General features: G+C 51.2%; 1 protein-coding gene across 1 annotated transcript in view; it reads left to right on the top strand.

The window, feature by feature from the left end:
* The window catches only part of LOC115547180 (protocadherin-1-like), a 102,959-nt gene that overhangs the window by 53,554 nt on the left and 37,206 nt on the right, over positions 1-12,199 (top strand).

Here is a 12,199-nt window from a genome sequence, read left to right as displayed (position 1 = left end):
CTCTCTCTCTCTCTCTCTCTCTCCCTCTCTCACTCTCTCTCTCTCTCTCTGTGTCTCTGTCTCTCTCTCTCTCTCTCTCTCTCTCTCTCTCTCTCTCTCTCTCTCTCTCTCTCCCTCTCTCTCTCTCTCTCTCTCTCTCTCTCTGTGTCTCTGTCTCTCTCTCTCTCTCTCTCTCTCTCTCTCTCTCTCTCTCTCTGTCATCCTCTCTCTCTCTCTTTCGCCCTCTCTCCCTCTTTCTCTCCCTCTCTCTGTCTCTGTTTCTCTCTCCCTCCCTCTCTCTCGCTCTCTCTTTCACTCACTCTCTCTGTCGACCTCTCGCTCTCTCTCTCACTCGCTCACTCACTCACTCACTCTCTCTGTCGACCTCTCTCTCTCTCTCTCTCTCTCTCTCTCTCTCTCTGTCTCTCTCTCTCTGTCTCTGTCTTTCTCTCCCCCCCCCCTCTCTTTTTCATATTTTCCATCCCCCACCGCTTGACATGCTCTCTCTCCCTCCCCCACTGCTCCACCCCGCCCCCCTGCCTGTGTTCTTGCCTCCCTCTTTCCATGGCGTCCCCTCGTTTTCTGGTAGCTGTGTCTGTTTGATAATCCAAGACTCTTTGAAGACTCCAATTCCGCGCTGCTTGCCTTGGGGCTATTGCACCTACGAAAACAACTCTGTGTGCGCGCATTGGTCTGTGTGTGTGTATGGTTTCACAATCATTTGTGTGTTAGTGTGCGTGCATCTGTGTATGTGTATGCATGTGTGAACGCGTGTGCATAATGCTCACTGTGTGTGTGTGTGTGTGTTTGTGTGGGTGGGCTGATGTGTGTGGTTACGGGTGTGTGTATGTGTGTGTGTTTGAATGTATTTGAGAACGCATCTGTGAATGCAAATGTGTGTGTGTTTCTGTGTTTGTGTGTGTGTGTCTGTGTTTGTGTGCATGTGTGCAATCATGTAGGGAAATACATAGAAGAAGAGAGAGAACAGGGAAATAAAGAGGAAGAGAGACAGAGCAGAGATAGAGAAGGCGAGCGAGAGCTCATCAAGAAAGAGAGAGAGAAACACAGAGAGAGCGAGTCTCACAGAGGGATTGAGGAAGAGATAGAGCACAGAGAGAGGGGGGGAGAGAGAGAGCTCATCAAGACAGGGAGAGAGACTCAGAGAGAGAGAAGGAGACCAGAGAGAGAGAGAGAGACTCAGAGAGAGAGGGAGAGAGAGGCAGACCAGAGAGAGAGAGAGAGATTCAGAGAGGGAGAGTGGGAGAAAGAGAGTGACTCGGAGAGAGGGCGAGAGAGAGAGAGACAGAGAGAGACAGAGCAGAGAGAGAGAGAGAGTGGGAGAAAGAGAGAGACTCAGAGAGAGGGGGAGAGAGGAGGGAACAGTAGATGGGATGAGGGTAACAGGGGAGGGAAGTGGTGTTGAAATGGAAAAACAATGCTTCCCTATGCATCTCTCCCGCGCCGCGGCCCGCTCTGTGATTTTATGCTAGCTGCCTCCACTGAGAGCTGCACTCCTTCATTGTCATATTTGGTGGTGCAGCTCATTTTTTCCCCGCCTTCGGGGGGAGGCACTCCATCGATTCCTGCGCACGCGGCCCGACGGCGACGAGCCAAGCGTGCACGCACACGCTGACGCTAAGTAAAAGCAAGGCCCCTGCCGCCGCCGCCGCCGCAGAGTTCACACGCTGGCTCCCATTACGCAGAGCCCCCCCCCGCCTCCCGAAGCCCTTCCTCTCTCTCCTGTTCACCGCTTAAGTTGGTTCCTCTTATTGGTGCGGGGGCTCCGATCTATTTGGGGGCGCAGCGGCCCGCGGCGAGATGCTGGGGAGATTTGGGGGATTGGTTCGATGCGGTTCATCAGCCGTTAGCCTCACCTGGCTGTGGCCCGGCCCTGTGGTCGTTCACCCTGGCCCGGTCGCTGGGTGGGGTGGATCGTTCTCCCCCCCCCCCCCCCCCCCCCCCCCCCCCCCCCCCCCTCCCCGCTGTTGTCTTCTCTGCATCTCTCTGCGTCCCACCCCCTTCCCTCCGTCCCTCCGTCCGTCCCTCCCCCCGTCCCTCCGTCCCTCCCCCTGTCCCCCCTTCCTTCCCTCCCTCCGTCCCTCCGTACGTCCGTCCCTTTGTCCGTCCCTCCGTACGTCAGTCCCTCCCTCTGTCCCTCTGTACGTCTGTCCCTCTGTCCGTCCCTCCGTCCCTCCGTCCCAGTGTCCCCGGGGCCCGGCCGAGGGGGGGGCCGAGGGGGGGGGGGAGGATGGGGAAGTAGGTCCATCTGGGATTTGTTGAAAATTGAATTGAATTATGAAGGAATTTCTCAGCAGCTGGATTGGCATCGTTTCCTGCCCGACGCTGCGCTATCTCTCGGTGTGGGCTGATGAGAACGGGGCGCGCCATTCTTCCCCTCAGCCTTTTAAATTGAATTTTTCATATCGCCGAGGCACTGAGACACCAGTGGGCCCCTTCCCTTTAACATGAGCAGAAAACCAATTTTATATTATCCACGATGCAGCGGCGTGTTCTGCAGTGGGGCGCCGTCTCCTGTGTACAACTCGGCGTGTTAAAGAGGTCAGCGCGCCTCCTAGCCCACGCCACTCACATGGGGAGGGGGGGGGGGGTACACACTACGCACTATGTGTGTGTTTCCGCTGTGTGATCATGCGGGAATGTTTAATGTAAGTGAATCTTTGGGTGTTTGTGTGCGTGTGTGTGTGCTTGTATGTGATTATGAGTTGGCGCTTATGAGTGAGTGAGTGAGTGTGTGTGTTTGTGTGTGTGTGTGTGTGCATGCATGCAAAAACATGAATGCTTAAATGGGAAGCATTCATGTTGTTGTGAGTGCGTGCTGGAGTTTACGGCTGGAACGTGTGTGTGTGTGTCTGTGTTTGTGTGTGTGTGTGTGTGTGTGTGTGTGTGTGCACGCCTTACTGTCTCTGGGGGGCTCTGGTCCTGCCGGCAGGAGGGCGGGGCCTGGCTGAGAACCAGAGACAGAGGGGGGGGGGTCCCAGTGAGCCAGCCCCGCCAGAGAGCCCGTTCCCTGGGTACCCTGGGCAGCGAGGGCCCCTGGGGGTACTTACCTCGATTGCTTTTGTTTAATATTGTATACGTCGCTGATCGATAAAGTTCTGCCCAGAGAGACGTCACTGCCTCGCGCCTCCAGGCTGCTGCAATATTCATCCTCACATAAGTGTTATTGGAAATCATTAATGACGCGATATTAGTGTGAAGTGTGGTCGACTGGGGCCCTAGGGAAGGAGCCTAGGGAAGGAGACGTAGGGAAGGAGTTAGTGAAGGAGCCGTAGCTAAGGAGCCTTTGGGGAGGAGTCCTAGTGAACGAGTCCTAGTCAAGGAGTTAGTGAAGGAGCCGTAGGGAAGAAGTCAGGGAAGGAATCCTAGTGAAGGAGATATAGTCAAGGAGTTAGTAAAGGAGTCAGTGAAGGAGTCAGTGAAGGAGTCCTATTGAAGGAGTTAGTGAAGGAGCCGTAGCTAAGGAGCCTTTGGGAAGGAGTCCTAGTGAACGAGTCCTAGTCAAGGAGTTAGTGAAGGAGTCAGTGAAGGAGTCAGTGAAGGAGTTAGTGAAGGAGCCGTAGGGAAGGAGTCCGATTGAAGGAGTTAGTGAAGGAGTTAGGGAAGGCGCCTTAGCGAAGGAAAGGTTGCTGATGAACAGCTTCCCAACGCGGGGCTGATTCAGCCGTGCACACGTTGCGTTTCCTATCCAGTCCAATCAGGAGTGGTCTCGATGTGGCCCTGGACCCCCCCCCCCCAGTGTTGTACGGCTCTTTGAGCAGCCGCGGGTTAGAGCAGCGCAGTATGGATGCAGTCCGTCTACCCTTTCACCCTGACTGCTCACCGAGCTACCAGACCAGCCAGGCATCGGCCGGCGCGCCCGGTCTAGGGTCCTCTCATCAGGGGGGGGGGGGGGGGGGGGGTACACCACGCAGAGCGGTGGGTAGAGGCCGCTCTTTAATCCCATATAGCGGGCGGGCGGAGCCCTAAGCCCCTGAGTGGGTCTGTAACGGCCAGGGAGGCCCTGGTAATCTGGTCGGGGAGAACAAATCCAAAGCCGGGGCCGAGCGCGGTTCGCAGCAGACGTTTCTTCTCATAAACCCCCGCCACGCTAATTAACAATCAAAAGAGCCGAGTTGCGTAACAATCGCGAACACAAGTGCATCCCTATTTGGCAAATTGTCATCGACTAATAATCCCTTTCTAATTGGACGGCAGTAGAGTGGGTGGATCCGCTAAGCTCTCAGGCCATTGGATCGTACATTGTGCACCAGACCACAAGCGAGATCAAGGTGGGGTTTTTCATTAAAGGCGCATTATGTCCATAATGAGATTTCTATGTTTTTTTCCTCCAGTTTACAGTTCTCCTGGAACAGAACCTGCCCTAATGTTCTTAATGTCAGCGCGGTGCCGTGGCGGAGAGAGGCAGGCAGGGCGGGCCAACATCGATTCGGTTCCTCCGATGTTGGCTCGTTGTTCGTGTGCCGGTCGTGAAGAAGCTGAATCTATCGGAGAATAGCGTTATTACGAGCCCCCCCCCCCCCCCCCCCCCCCCCCCCCCCCCCCCTTGCGCGTCGCCGTGGTTTCAAAGGGAATAGAGGGCATTCATATCCTGCCTGCATAGGTTGAGTCACTGAGGAATATGTTTATGCAAATGAAAGCCGTACGGCTGATGGTAAAAAATGGGAGATAATGCTTCGTCAAAAAGTGTCCCCTCTCTGCTGCCCCGAGAGAGCTGAGCGGCTCCGGCAACGCAGAGAAAAGAGGCCCGGTCCCTGGTGGGTCGTCTGTGTGTCTGTGTGTCTGTGAGTCTGTGGGCTGTCTGTGTGTCTGTCTGTGTCTGTGGGGCTGGTGTGTGTCTGTCGGTCTGTGTGTCTCTCTGTTAGGGTGTGTGTGTGTGTGTGTGTGTGTGATTTTATTGTGTGTGTGCTTCTGTTATGGTGTGTGTGTGTCCTTGTTAGTGTGTGTGTTTATGTGTGATGTTATTGTGTGTGTGTCTCTGTTAGGGTGTTGGTGTGTGTGCCTGTTGTGCGTGGTTGAGTGGGTATGTTTATAGTGTTTGTGTGTGTGTGTGTTTTAGTGTGTGTGTGTATGTTTGTTGTCAGTGTTTATGTCTCTGTTAGGGCGTGTGTGTGTGTGTGTGTGTTTGTGTATGTGTGTGAGTGTGTCTCTTTTAGGGTGTGTGTATGTGTTGTGAGTGTGTGTGTCTCTGTTAGGGTGTGTGTATGTGTTATGTGTGTGTGTGTGTCTCTGTTAGGGTGTGTGTATGTGTTGTGAGTGTGTGTGTCTCTGTTAGGGTGTGTGTATGTGTTATGTGTGTGTGTCTCTGTTAGGGTGTGTGTATGTGTTGTGAGTGTGTGTGTCTGTCTTAGGGTGTGTGTATGTGTTGTGAGTGTGTGTATCTCTGTTAGGATGTGTTTTTGAGTGTGTGTGTGTCTCTTTTAGGGTGTGTGTATGGGTTATGAGGTGTGTGTTTGTGTGTGTGTCTCTGTTAGGGTGTGTGTATGTGTTATGTGTGTGTGTGTCTCTGTTAGGGCGCGTGGTTGTCTTTGTCCGTGGTCCATCGTGTAATTTATTAAATGTAAAACCGTTAATTAACGCAGCATCTTGTCTGAGAGGGCGGGATGTATTCAGCGGGTGGACCGGTTCCGGGGAGATCTATAGCGGTGAATAATTTAGATCGGCTGATTGGATGGAGGAGGTGGAGGTGGCGGTGCTGGTATCGGCCATTTGCATATCTTTCTTTTTCTACCGTTCCGAGCCATTAGCCTAATATAATGAAAACGCACCTGTCATCAGAACAAAGCAACAGCTCCGCAGGGAACCAGGTGCTTAGGGTGGAGGAGGAGGAGGGGATGGGGTGGTGGTGGTGCTGGTGCTGGTGGTGGTGCTGGAAGATCGCCATGGGAGTGCAAGGAGCAAGGGGTCCCATTAATAAAAATCGACTTGGTTTTCATCTCGGCGCTGATCAAGTGATCATTCCTCGGCGGAGCTCGATGACACATTATTCAAATGAAAGACGGCGAGAGGAATGAAGCTGTGCGCGTGCCGGCTGCACGCGGCCCGTCATCCTGAATGCACTCTTAGCTTTTAACATCCTTCCGCGGCAAAGTAATTGATTTGAATTTAATTAGCATTGATTAGCGCGTTTTGACTCTGCGTCCCGCCGAAATTCGGGAATGATCATAACACTTAACACTTAGATGCACAGATTTGTTCAACTTCACACGCACTTAGATGCCGCCGGCTCCAGACTGGCTGATGAATATGATGAAGTGTTCGTCTTTATTGATTTTGTGTGCGTGTGCTGCGTGTGTTTAGCTACCATGACTGACTTGTATCATTAGTTAGAGTCACCTGGGGAACGGCAGGATTGTGGTTCAAACTGGTTATAGAAACAGTGTTGGTTCTGAAGAGAAGAGTTGACAAATTATTTCCTCGATAAAAAGAATGACGACCAACGGCAGGCGGTAAAGCCTTTCATGGTTTCCAGGAATGTTTGTACCGTTTTATCACTGACTGGGTAATAATGTGCACACGCATGTGGCGCTCACCTGTGGAGCCGAGTCATCTCATCATCTACTGAACACTGAGCCACGTTCATTCTGGAGCTCGACTTCAGATAGACGTCTCTAAGGAGCAGGCAGGCGACGTTAGGGGCGCCTTGCTCTGGGATAGGTAGTGGCGGGGACATTGTGAATCAAACCTGGTGCCCTTATACCCAGGGAGTGGGTATCCCCTGTTCAGAGTTCACAGAGACTCTGCATAGCCTCCCACCTAACCCCAACCACACCCCTTTTACACACTTATTGTATGTTGTACGTCCTGGCACTTAATGTACACACTTATTGTATGTTGTACGTCCTGGCACTTAATGTACACACTTATTGTATGTTGTACGTCCTGGCACTTAATGTACACACTTATTGTATGTTGTACGTCCTGGCACTTAATGTACACACTTATTGTGTGTTGTGCGTCCTGGCACTTAATGTATACACTTATTGTGTGTTGTACATCCTGGGGCTTAAAAATAGTACATGGCATCGTGCAGCATCTCATCCTAGCTGTCTTTGTTGTCTACGGGGAATGGGTTAACCTTGGGATTGTTAATAATTGGTTCTTCTATCATTACTGTACCAACAGCGATATTATGTTGTTTCTCTTTCTGCTGAGAAAAGTCACTCTTGTAGGTCGCTTTGGATGAAAGTGTGCTGAAGGCCCTGAATGTAAACGTCTCCCTGACCACTGGACTGTCCTTCCTTTCAAATATGTTGTAAGGTGTTTGCTCCCAACCCATTCGGACGCAGGGAGGATTCCCGTTGGGGAAGGGTGACGGTAGAATCCTCCGGAACGATCCACGGTGTGGAAGGTTTACGGTAGAATCCTCCGGAACGCCTCTCTCTCCGCACGACAGCGGACGTGTGACCGAAAAAAAAACAGGATGTTGTTGTTCCCTCGCCGCGTTTAGCGCTCGGAGGCTCCGGCGCTAAACGAGCAGCCCTGTGTACGCAGATCCCATCGCCATGCCGCCCGCCTCTCCACAGCCGGCCGGCCAACAAACCCACTGTGCTGCCGCAGCAGTCCCCACACTAATCCCTCCACTGTCCCCCCCGGCCCCCGGCTCTGCCCTGTCTGCCTGACCACCTCCCCCCTCCTCCCCCTTCTCCTAACCCCCCTCCTCCTCCCCTCCTTCTCTCCATCCCTGCACTCCCTCCCCTCCTCCTCCTCCTCCTCCTCCTCGTTCTCTCCATCTCTGCACTCCCTCCCCTCCTCCTCCTCCTCCTCCTCCTCCTCCTTCTCTCCGTCTCTGCACTCCCTCCCCTCCTCCTCCTCCTCCTCCTCTTCCTCCTCCCCTCCTCCTTCTCTCCGTCTCTGCACTCCCCCTCCTCCTCCCCCTCCTCCCCCTCCAACTCTCCATCTCTGCACTCCCTCCTCCTCATCTCCCCGAGGCCTGGTGAAAAGGATTTGTGTCCTGCCCAAAAAGGAGCATCTATCTCCCCGATCGGCCTCCTGAGCTGCTCTGGTCCGACTCTCTCACCCGGGAGGAGAAAACCTGCTGACGCCCCGGTGTGGGCCCAAACTGGCGGCTTTAAGTGGGAATCCATATGCCCTGTTACTTCTGAATGGCCTTGCATGCCTCCTCCTCCACCAACTACACCTCCTCCTCGACCACCTCCACAACCTCCGTCTCCATCTCCTCCTCTCCTCCTCCTCCTCCTCCTCTTCCTCCTCCTCCAACTGCTCCTCCTCAATCTCCACATCCTACCACCTCCACCGCCTCCTCCTCTTCCTCCTCCACCCCCTCCTCCTCTTCCTCCTCCTCCTCCTCCTCTTCCTCCTCCCAACCTCAGCTTGGGCAGCTCAGTAATGGCGTCCTGAACAAAGCTGTGCAAAGCAATAGCATGATTTAATTGAAACGGCAGCGCTATGCTCGCAACAATCTGATAACACCCTAAAGGGAAGGAGGCTACAGTAGCCATGCCTCAGTGGTCCGCTCCGACGCGCCTCGCCCTTATGCAGGCAAACAAGCAGCAGGGCTGCTCTGTGTGGTGTGTGGGATAGCTCCATTGAGTGTGCCCAAACCCAAACGATACCAATCAGGGCGATTTGTATTCCTCTTGGAGGGACGATGAACCGAACGCTGGCCTGCGAGGGTGAGCGCCGGGGACAAGACGGCGGCCGAACCGGCCGCGATAAGACCGCGCCACGCCACCTAGCGCCCCATAAATCAAAGGCCCTAATTAAAGCCAGAAGAAATTCGATTTTTCTTTCCCAAAACACTCGCATCGTTGGTCTGGGGTTATTTCGGGATACAGATATCGAGAACAAAATATATATCTGGAGTGAGATTGACATGTTTGTCGGTCAAAGAAAACGAAAGTAATTGAAGAGGTCTGCTTTGATTTTGCGTTAATAAATTATGCCAGCGCTCGTCAATATTTCACCAGATTTTCTTTAAGGATTTAATTATGTCTTGTGGATACATATATCTGTATGTATGTATAAATATATATTTATAGATATATATATATATACATATATATGTATAAATAGATATTTATATATATATATATACATATATATATATATATTTGTTTTCCGCCCGCATATTGGGGGAAACTCCCGATGCGAGGAGGAAGCTAGGGTTGAATAAAACAACATAAAAAGCAAACGAGCGTTAATGGGGGTTCAAAGGAATCTGTGAGCAGCTCATCCCGCGGCGGCGCTCTGAGCTCACCGGCGCTGGCGGGACGAGCCTGAGGAATGGATATGTTTTCCACCGGAGTGGCGAGAGAGAGCGTCTCGGGTTCCTCATCGATCTGAGGGAGGAACCACGGCCGGCTCTGCTGGATCGTGGGTTTTACCGCTCTTTTTAACGAGGCTGCTGGCCGCGAGTGTGGGGGAGAGGGCGGGAGAGAGTTGGGGAGGAAGGGGGAGAGAGGGAGCGGGGTGGGACGAGGGAATGCGATTATGTGTGCACCAGGAGGGGTCATGTTTCTGTTGTCGATGGGTGGTAAGTAGCCATTAGTAAAGTGAGCTGGGGGAGAGGGAACGCTGGCCAGGTCGAAGCAGACCTGACCAGGAGGCTGCTGCTCTCTGGAACACACACTTAGAGATACCAACGCACGCACACTGAAACACACACACTTAGAGATACCAACGCACACACTGAATCACACACACACTTAGAGATACCAACGCACACACTGAATCACACACACACTGAAACACACAAACTCAGAGATACCAACGCACGCACACTGAAACACACACACACTTAGAGATACCAACGCACGCACACTGAAACACACACACTTAGAGATACCAACGCACACACACTGAAACACACACACACTTAGAGATACCAACGCACGCACACTGAAACACACACACTTAGAGATACTAACACACACACACTGAAACACACACACTTAGAGATACCAACGCACGCACACTGAAACACACACACTTAGCGATACCAACGCACGCACACTGAAACACACACACTTAGAGATACCAACGCACGCACACTGAAACACACACACTTAGAGATACCAACGCACGCACACTGAAACACACACACTTAGAGATACCAACGCACGCACACTGAAACACACACACACTTAGAGATACCAACGCACGCACACTGAAACACACACACTTAGAGATACCAACGCACACACTGAATCACACACACACTTAGAGATACTAACACACACACACTGAAACACACAAACTCAGAGATACCAACGCACGCACACTGAAACACACACACACTTAGAGATACCAACGCACGCACACTGAAACACACACACTTAGAGATACCAACGCACGCACACTGAAACACACACACTTAGAGATACCAACGCACGCACACTGAAACACACACGCTTAGAGATACCAACGCACACACACTGAAACACACACACTCAGAGATACCAACGCACGCACACTGAAACACACACACTTAGAGATACTAACACACACACTGAAACACACACACACTTAGAGATACCAACGCACGACACTGAAACACACACACTTAGAGATACTAACGCACGCACACTGAAACACACACACACTTAGAGATACTAACGCACACACTGAATCACACACACACTTAGAGATACTAACGCACACACACTGAAACACACACACACTTAGAGTTACCAACACACACACACTTAGAGTTACCAACACACACACACTTAGAGATACTAACACACACACTGAAACACACACACACACACACTAAAAGATACTAACGCACGCACACTGAAACACACACACACTTAGAGATACCAACACGCACACACTTAGAGATACCAACACACGCACACTTAGAGATACCAACGCACACACACTGAAACACACACATTTAGTGATACTAACACACACACTGAATCACACACACACTTAGAGATACTAACACACACACACTGAAACACACACACACACACTTAGAGATACTAACGCACGCACACTGAAACACACACACACTTAGAGATACTAACACACACACTGAAACACACACACACTTAGAGATACTAACGCACACACTGAAACACACACACACTTAGATACATGCTATCAAACACACACACACACTTAGAGACATGCTAACGCACGCACATATGGACATGCTTACTCACACAGACACACATGCACACACGCACACACATGCAGTACACACACACACACACACACACACACACACATATGATTTCACCAAAACCTAACCCTACACTTCAAAAAGATCACATTACACACAGTGTCATTTTTCCATGGTTAGAAATTATCACACAAACACAAACACACTTAATTGAAAAATATTATACGATATTATGTGTATATATAAACCTCCTGAATCTTCCTTGGCCCTTTATGGGAGTCTCATAAAACCACACTTAAGATTTAAAGGAGTAATCTCTCTCTCTCTCTGGCGTTCTTTGTCTCTCTGTCTCTCTGTCTCTCTGTCTGTCTCTCTCTCTCTCTCTCTCTCTCTCTCTCTCTCTCTCTCTCTCTCTCTCTCTCTGTCTCTCTCTCTCTTCTCTCTCTCTCTCTCGCTCTCTTTCTCTCTGTCTCTCTTTGTCTCTGTCTGTCTCTCGCTCTCTCTCTCTCTCTCTCTCTGGCGTTCTCTCTCTCTCTCTCTCTCTCTCTCTCTCTCTCTCTCTCTCTGTCTCTCTCTCTTTCTCTCTGTCTCTCTCTCTCTCTGTCTCTCTCTCTCTCTTTGTGTCTGTCTGTCTCTCTCTCGCTCTCTCTCTCGCGCTCCCTCTCTCTCTTTTTCTTCTCTCTACCTCTCTCTTTTAAATTATATTCCGAGGGTTTTATTGTCGTGTGTACTACTGTATGTGAAGAACTCTGAGAGGAGTTTGTAAATACTCGCTCTCTCCGTCGCTCTCGCCCCTTTGAACATGGCAGTGCATTAATAATGGAAGATGAATAAACAATATTAACATTAATACCCCTGCCCCCCCTTCAGCAGCCCTCCCCATCCAATCGGCATGAGAAACAAACGTTTGCTCCGTCAAAGCAGTTCAGCTAAATCAAACGACACACAAGTACAAACGCGGAAAAATAGAAACGATGAAAACCACAAAGAACCAGAATGTAAAAAATTATCTCCCCTCTCTCCCCCTCTCTCTCTCCCTCCTCCCCTGTCCCGTCTCTCTCCCTCTCTCCCTCCCTCTCTCTCTCTCTCTCTCTCTCTCTCTCTCTC

Source organism: Gadus morhua, chromosome 7, assembly GCF_902167405.1.
Source record: "Gadus morhua chromosome 7, gadMor3.0, whole genome shotgun sequence".
Lineage (NCBI taxonomy): Eukaryota > Metazoa > Chordata > Actinopteri > Gadiformes > Gadidae > Gadus > Gadus morhua.
The sequence above is the reverse complement of the archived record's forward strand: the minus strand, read 5'-3'. Positions and strand labels throughout refer to the sequence as shown.